The 9044-nt window shown below is 41.8% G+C and overlaps 1 long non-coding RNA gene across 1 annotated transcript; it reads left to right on the plus strand.

The window, feature by feature from the left end:
• Positions 1-4752: 4752 nt before the first annotated feature.
• On the plus strand, positions 4753-8073 carry LOC122873715. Its single transcript, XR_006377502.1, has 3 exons — positions 4753-4921; positions 5169-5254; positions 8015-8073. It is a non-coding gene; the product is annotated as an uncharacterized LOC122873715 (long non-coding RNA).
• Positions 8074-9044: the final 971 nt, after the last annotated feature.

Consider the following 9044-nt stretch of genomic DNA (forward strand, 5'->3'; position numbering starts at 1 on the left):
CGTTTAAGACTTCAGTCATTTATGCTCTGACTGGAAAGGAGAAGAGAGAACTGGACGAGAGCCAGGAACACAGCTTCTTCAGAGTTGCACAAGTTCTCTCACTCACACTGCAGGGAAACAACTGTCCTTGTTATGTTTGTCAGTGAGTGCTGCACTGAGTCAAATCCCCGGGTGGCCCAGGCTGTTCAGTTTGTGCTGAGTGGGCCACAGTGTGGAGGCCTCTCTCCTGGTCTGTCATTTCTCTGTTCCCCCGCCATGCCTCTGGTCTAGTTGTGTCTCCTGCTTCCTGGTGAGCATTAGTCACCCTCCAACTATCTACTGTGCAATCAGAAAGTAATACACAGTGATACGTGTTTGGTGTTTTAATCCCAGCGGAGTAAAACAATATCAATGAGGTTACTTTAACCTTTACGGATGTTTAAGGGTGTTCACATCCACGAGTGTAGGAGTCGTTATACATAGTCTCAGATTAAGGTCAATGCAGCAGGACAAAGATCCTGAACCAGGAGACAGGGCAGAGGTATATATTTTTGGCCAAACAGTAGAATAAATTTGACTGGCCAGTCAGTCACCTGACCACAATCCAATTGATCATGTGTTTCACTTGCTGAACATGTTAACAATAAACATGGTGAAATGTGCCAACAGTTGGCTGCGCATTCTTATAGCAGTCCAGTATTCATGTTAAATGACCTTTCATTAGGCCCTGCAGCGCGCATCAGACTGTGCAGTCATAAATCTACTGGGCCCTCTGACAGGCGACACCATCGTCTAGTCCTTTAAACTGCCTTTGAATGCTGCCCTCATCCTAAGGAAAGAGTAGATACTCTGATGCTTGACCCGGCAACATGACTGCGACGTTCCACTTGTCTTACAAATAGCCAGTAATTAGTGAGGAAGAATACACATTTTAACCAACACAGACTTGATAATAAGCATACTATTCTTTCTTATATTCTATTGATAACGATCAAATGTTTTGAACCACAGTGTAACAATTCTCTGCGATAGTGATAAAAAAGCATCGTCTGGGAACTGCTTCCTACGCCTTCCTGTTTTAACCCATTGATTTTATCACTCCCTCTGTCATTGTAAACTGTATGCAAAACTGCCTTACCCACTGATCACAACTGTATTTCCGTACTGTCTGATGAGCACTAACCTTTTGGCCCACTGTACTAATGGGATTTCCTGCCATTGTTCTTGGTTGGCTGATTTTCTCAGACACAATCTCTTTGTGAGCTCACTGCATACCAGTATACCATTATACTCTCCACTACAGCAAACGTCTGAACAGGACTTTGAATGAATTTGAATGAATTTTCTTCAACACTAGAAGCCCCTCTGCTTTGAGAAACGTTTCCATGGATGATACATGTCTCTTGACCTGTTTTACAAAAGGGAAAAAAATTATTTCAATATGAAGTTGTGTGTGAGTGTACAGGGGCATCAGGTGGGCACCCTCTCAGTAACTGCTGTTTCATTAAGTTGGGCCCACAACACCGAGAAGGCTCAACAGTGTGTGTTCCAGCGTCCCACAACCACCCCCTTCTTTACCTGCACCCACACACCCAACACAGCCCTCCGAAGCAAAGCCACCACTGTTTGACTAACATCAGTCTCCGAGCCACCGAGCATAAGTCTGGCAGATCATCATCAGGAATGATACAGTGTCTGCTAGTGTCTGCGTGTTGTAGTAAATCTGATGACTTTATTTAAGTTTATATAAACGTGTCCAATTACTTTTCGGTGTATGAAAAGGACTGCAATCCACATAGGTGACGCTAGGGTGAGGCTAAACGGAGCTAAAGCCCCACCAAGAAATTAACACTGGATTAGCACTGCAAGAGAAAAATTTAAGAAACAACAGTAAAACAGAAAGATGAGTATAAAATGACTGGTGACTGTGGTGCCACCTCAGTCATCACCAGTACAACAGAACAGAACGTACCCGAGGATGACAGAAGAGAAGAAAAAAGGAGAGAAAACAGGGTGAGGCAGGAGGGAGTTGGAGAGAGAGAGAGACAAAGAGGTGGAAAGATGTTGGGAAGAACACAAAGTTTCATTCTGTGCTGCAGAATACAAAAGAGAGGGGTGATTAGGAGAAAATAGGTGGAGAGGCTCTGTGTGAGTCCAGAAAACGTGGACTGGAGAGAAAGAAGGGGGCAGCAATCTGCAGGGGGCCGGCTTCATGGAGGGTGAACGCTTTGGTTAAAGCTTGTGATGTAGCTGGTCTGTGACAGTTGATGCACAGAGGGAAATAAGGACGCAGAGGAGTGGGAACTGCGGGTAGGAGGACTAATTTATTGGTGCTGTATCATGATTATATGAGATAGAGAGATCAGACATGCCCACCCCCTTAGTTTCCAGAAATATTTTCTCTGAGCTTTTTAGCCTCTGGGAGTTCTGAACATTAGCCAAATGAATTTACCGTGGGACACACCACTGCTTCCTCAAGATCATAAAATAGTCATGTATGCAGAGTTTAATTCTGAACCACTTTGGGAGGAAATGTATTATCCTTCAGAATTTTTAAAGTTGTCTATCCATGTCATGCCTCACATGCAGGCTTCTCAGCTTTTGCAGCAACAGGCAGTTTGTCCTGGTCCATCCTGAGGTGGTCCCAGGCCAGCTGGGAGGTACATTGCCCATAAAGGCCCTGAATTTCTCAATTAGCCTCTCATTATGAGCGACAAGGCTCTACAGCCCATGAAGAATTTTCTGCCGAAGTTTAAACAGTGTCACGTACTGCACACATCAGGATTTAGCAACATTTGAAAAAAAAAATGTGAAGACAGTCCTTGTGTTGTTTGCTTATGCACTGTAAATCAAATCTGATCAAACCACACCAGTTTTTGAGTGTTAAACTCTTATTAGATAATACGTAAGGATTTGTTTTTGCTTTAACTCAGATTGTTGTGTATTTAGTCAGGAACATGTTGTTAAGAAATGCTTTGCTCTCAAGTTTTCAGGGGCTCAGAAACTTTCATGGTACTTCTGTGTTAAGGGGTTACGCCCTACCAACAACGGCTACGTACAAAGGCCCGTTACATGTAGCTTTGCCAAAGGCCACGCTGTAGCTCATGCGCGCCTCATCAAAAATGTAACCACACGTCAGAACTACAGCGGCTATGAAGATACCACATGACCGCAAGAACAGAGACTGGTCAGCTTGTGTTTTCTTCCACAGGTTGAGGCCGGTGGAGACTGGGAGTGAAGACAATATGAAGCAATTTTTTTAAAAAACGCATTCATCTTCTTTTCAGTATCTCACATCTAGAAGCCATCTCTATTGCAAACCTTCTGCTCACCACAGTTGGCGCTCTCTATCACAGTGAATGAAACAATGTAAATACGGCAACTGCGCGGAATAGTCTCATGTTAGACATGTGGATCACGCAGAACATTGATACAGTATGTGTTGATATGCACATACAGTCATTATTATATACACACAAACTAAAAAAAATGGAAAGAAAAAGAAAGAAAAGGAAGATAACTCCCCTTCAACTTTCTCAAGAGCAACAAGAGCGAGTAAAGTTCACACTGACTATGGTCACTTCCCAAGTAAAAGAGGAAGGGATACCAAAGTTTTTCTTTTCAAAGCATATCTGAAGTATAAAGTATTGGTCATTCTGTAAGCCACTGCTTCACTGTAGGCTTGAGAATTAGTTTTTAGCTGCATTATCTCATAAGAGATCACTTTCTGTTTAAACTGAATGAATTGTGTTGTGTTCTCAGAAGCTCTCATTTAATCTAAAAATGAGTTCTGGTTCTGAAACACAACACACACAACTTTGCTTTGAAAGACAAATGTCCCAATGCCGTGTGACTTTAATGGTCAGAATTCAGAGAGCAGTGGGGCTTGAAACTGTCTTGCAATTTGCTCATGAAGACTTGTGACTTGACGTGGACTTGTCCCAAAAGACTTAAAAACAGCTCTGATCGGCACTACTACTTTGGGTACAATCTACTGGGAGTCAGATTACTAGGAGGTGACTAACCATATCACACTCACTACGAGTTCAGTAACAGAGTTCAGCGTGAGGTGATATGGAAGAGGCTCGAATAATTCCGTGAGGTGTGAAAAGAGCGTTGCAGTGAAAAAGGAAGATAAGGAAGAAAGGTCAGACTAGCAGGTGCTAAGTACCTTTCCTGTATTCGATCGCTTGGAAAGTAAATGGAATGTGCAAACTATCACTTGTGGTGTTTTCTCTCTGTCTCTCTTCTGTTCTTCACACTCCTTGCTGCCCTTCAGTCTGTCTTTGTTCCCCTTCGTGCCCTGCCCTCTCTTCTCTTCAGCCCATCGCTGTTGTTCTCTCCCCTTCCTCCTCCGATTCTCTCTCTATCATCTCACTTTGAATGACAACCTGACAGATGATGTCAGAATCCATCTGAGACATCTGTATGCGAGTGCGTCCATCTGTTTGCTGTGTGTTTGTGCTGGTACATGTTTGCATATGCGTGTGTTCACTACACTCAGCCCTCTGTGTGAAGTGTTTTTCTTGCGTACATCAATATTTCTGTAAAAGGGTAGAATTGTGCAAAAATATATTTGCAGGGGGAACAGGATCACAGCAGAGTTTGTGACGCACTCACCTCCTCAGAAATACTGAAATACACACTGAAATGCAAATGCTTATGTCTTGGAAAACATGCAGATATATTGGAGCCATCTGGTTGAGAAAATGTGGCGAGCCCATGCTGCTCATTCACGTATATCTTTTGTTTGCGTGTTTGTAGGTGTGCATGTGTGCGAGCATGCATGTGCGTGGATCCCGCTTGTGTGATGCTATGAGGAACGTCTGTCTCCCAGTGGGCCTCTCTCAAGGCGTACCAGCAACGCCAAGCACTGCCAACGAGGGTGCGCACGCACGTGTGTGTAAGCCTCCCAAATGTTCTCGGCAGCGAAGAGATCCAAGTACATTACTCAAACGTCACACCTCTTCTGTTGCTATCTTTCTGTCTCCCTCTCTTTCGCACAAATTCTCATTTTCATCTCATTCTGTCAACAGCAAGCTCTGTTCTACACCCCATATTGGCGTCAGTGACCTTTCACCTTTTTCAGTCTTTTTGCTACTCATAGTGAGTGACAGCCTCTGCTCACTATCTATTTGCAGGTCTCTTCTATATTGTCTGACATGATCATGCATGTGTATCTGTTGTAGGTGGCATAATGACGTCACACACCACGTCCTCGGATACTACCATAGAGATAAAGTGTAAAATCCTCAAGATCATGAGCCTTAGTAAGGTGCTGTTTTTTGTTTTGAGTTCCATTCTATTGTAAAGATGTTACTTTTAATTTATCCCCAACTTGTGTCCATATGTTCTTGTATATATATTAATTAATCTGCATATTTGCGTATTTCCACACTTAACTTAGAAATAACATACATTACACTAACAACAACAGCGCTTTCATGGCTGCACAGTCTTTGTGTCACGGCTTGTTGAAGCAACCGACTTGTGTTCTCATCTCTTTGATATGGAAAATATTTCGATTCCTACTGGCTGTGAAAAAGAACAAAAGGACAATAACAGATATGTGTACAAAGGGCTTTTTTGAAGAAGAAATGTAAGAGAATAATGTGAATAATTTAAAAAAGAAAACATGAGTAAACAGAAATTTAGAAACTGGGCATAGACGGAATTCAGTCACAGCTCCAGATCGAATAGACGGGCAGACAAATTGGAGAATAGAAGTGACACATTTCTAGTTAAACATTAACACATAAAAGGGTGAACCCCATTCACATTGCTTATGTGCATGAGAAAGTGAAGAATAGTTTGCATGTTTGTGAATATGTGTGTGTTTGTGTGTGTGTGCGAGGGAGAGAAAGAAAGAGAAAGGGATGGAGGCCCAGCAGGTGGAGGCAAGTTGTGATAAAGTAGTGACGCACTTGAACAAGGTTGCTGCAAACAGCCCCCTCCCCATCTCTGCTTTGCTCCCTCTCTTCTCATGAATATCCATCTATTCAACATACTGTAGCTTCCTCCGACATGTTCACGTCCCGCCTCCCACTGTGTCTGATGGTTGAGTGACATGGACATCATCCAATCGAACCCACACAGTTTATATGTAATCTACGAAGAAGGTGCGTCATGGAATTTTTCTGCCACACAAAAGCTTGGAGACCAATAGGAATGTGAAGGATGAGCTGTCTGATGTACTGGTTTCATCCTTATATAGACATAACAAGCTGTGATTCCACCGAGCGAGCTCCGTGCCACAGAGTGTGATCTGTGTGTGTGTGTGTGTGTGTGTTTGCAGTGTGAGTCTGTGACTTTTGTATGTAACAGCTTTCTGATTGCTTTGTTGTCGGTTTCCTCTGAATGAAGTCTGTTACAAACATATTGATGGACAAAGTGAAATTTGCACATAAGTAAGGATTTGGTCCCATACTTATATATATATATATATATATATATATATATATATTATATGAAGATTTATGCCTCCCCAGAAAACTGTGCATGAGCAAACTATACATCTTCCTTTGTATACCAAATAACAGTTTGTATATTTACCTGCCTGCCCAATAAGTCTACGAAGGATTCAAAGTTTCCATGACAACAACTAACTCAAATGCTAAAGTGTTAACTGCTACAAATGAACTAATTAAATATCAGCAGTAATTTGAAAGAGGCAAAAACAAACCATTAAGCTGCAGAACTGCTGTCGGAGCCGTTAAAGACCACCCTTTTTTAACGGTTGCGTTCATCAGGATTGTGTACATACATCACAGGATACATGCAGCCATTGAACTCCAAGATATAGCCCAAAAAAAATAATTCTCTCTTATCCCTAGTGTATCTAGCCATGCATAGTTTTGGTTTTATACGGCGGGATTTTGAGATATCCACCTCTAGAATGGAGGTGAATGGCAATGAAAAATTCATTAGCATTGTGTTTTATCAAAAACAATATCCTGGTCACTCTGGACAATCCATTAACCTCACTGTGAGCAGTTTTCATTGGAACTACTTTCTACTAAACAAACAGTGCCTATTAAACACAGTCCACTGTGGATTATCAACAATTATTGGATGAAACTTGATACACACATTCGTGCCCCCTCAGGATGAATTGTAATAACTTTGATGATCCCTTAACTTTTCCTATAGCGCTTACATCAGGTCAAAATATCATATACTCTGGTTTATGACCAAATACCTGAAAAACTAATGACATTCCCATCAGCCTCAGCTGTACTTTGTGTTTAATGCTAATTAGCAAATGTTAGCATGCTAACACACTAAACTAAGGTGGTGAACATGTTAAACATTACCTGCTAAACATCAGCATGTTAGCATTTTCATTGTGGGCGTGTTAACATGCTGATGTTGACCCCGTAGCATTTAGCTTAAGGCATTGCTGTACCTAGGTACAGCCTCACAGAGCCACTAGCATGGCTGTAGACCCTCTGCAGTTCAGAGGGAAGAGAGAATTTTGTCCTAAAAAGGCTGTAACTTTGGAAAATACCCACTTGATTTGACAACAAATCAGAACAGGAGGACTGATTACAGCGACCAATAACCTTTGTGATGTACATACTGTATGGGCATGTCAGTACTGTATTAGGTTTAAACAATGTGAACCTAACCTTTAATAGTGCTTTCATGTGCACAACTCATGTTCATTACATTTTCAAGTTCTCTTTACTTTTAGGCAGAAATAATCACATGTACACAATAGTTTGGGGTATATGTGTGTGTGGATAATATCACTACATCAAGCTAACCATGTTTTAATTTTTTTTTTTACAATAATTGTAACGATAATCTTTTATCTACAGGTGGTGCTCAACAATGCTAATAATCATTATTATTTAATTACTGTTGGTGTTTTTGATTATATGCTGTCAGCATATTGCAGGAGCAGGTGCTGTGAGCAGGTTTGTTTATGGTGTCATATGGTGTCATGGATTGTTGGTGAATAGTAATGTAGTAAAGTTTACACTGCTTGTGCTCTGTTTTCATCTCCACGCTTCCTGTTCTCTATCTTTCTCAGATGAATAGGTGCACAGTTGAGAAAGCTGGACAACTGCCTGGAGGACTTGCACAATGGCAAGTGTGTCTGTGTGTCCACGTGTGTGTTTGTGTGTGTGTGTGTGTGTGTGTGTGTGTGTGTGTGTGCGTGCGTGTGCATGTGTGCGTGTGTGTGTGTGTGTGTGTGTGGGTGAGTGTGTATGTGCGCTTTGATTGCTTTGGGTGTTTGAGTGGACAATCGCCAAGACATAGAATGAAACGCCCCCACAAAAAAACATTTTGTTAAAACGAGTATGAATTTATTCTTTCTTTATGCTGCATCTTTCAACAACATCTTTTTTTCTTTTACAATAAAAATAAATAACAAATAAGCCAATCTGTCTTATAGAATTATTTCTTTCTCAGATACAAAACACAGAACATGCAAACTGACAAACTGAACAAGGAAACTGGGGGAAATGGTATAACTGGCACTTTGGTCGTCTGACAGTGACCTCATTGTCATGGCCACTGAAGAGCACCCGGGCTCAGTTTGACCTCCTCCACGAGACTCAATAAGAGACTAAACTGCGAGATGACACTGAATATTTCCCCAAATCAGTCTTAATTAAAAGACAAAAAGTCTCAAAGAGGCAGTCGTTTTTCTGTAACTCTCAGAACCAGATAGAGGAAAAAAGATTGTGTGAGGTTGTGTCTGTTGAAGCAAGGCTAACTGGCTTTGTGAGTGGATGTGTGTGTGTGTGTGTGTGTGTGTGTGTGTGTGTGTGTGTGTGTGTGTGTGTGTGTGTGTGTGTGTGTGTGTGTGTGTGTGTGTGTGTGTGTGTGTGCCTCTTTAACATTACCTCCTAGTCTTTCACTACTACTACATCTTGGCCTTGCCCTCGTCACTGCAGTATAGGATGAGAAGAGCTTTAGGAAAACGGTGGGCACTATACATCAGCACACTATCAGCTCGCCTACGGTATCTTGCTTCCTACACTGCTGAAGAAGAACGAGTGGATGCCTATATTTGGTATTTCTCCTCCCTTATTTCGCACTACTTCCGCTTCTCG

This window comes from Siniperca chuatsi, linkage group LG3 (genome assembly GCF_020085105.1).
Source record: "Siniperca chuatsi isolate FFG_IHB_CAS linkage group LG3, ASM2008510v1, whole genome shotgun sequence".
Lineage (NCBI taxonomy): Eukaryota > Metazoa > Chordata > Actinopteri > Centrarchiformes > Sinipercidae > Siniperca > Siniperca chuatsi.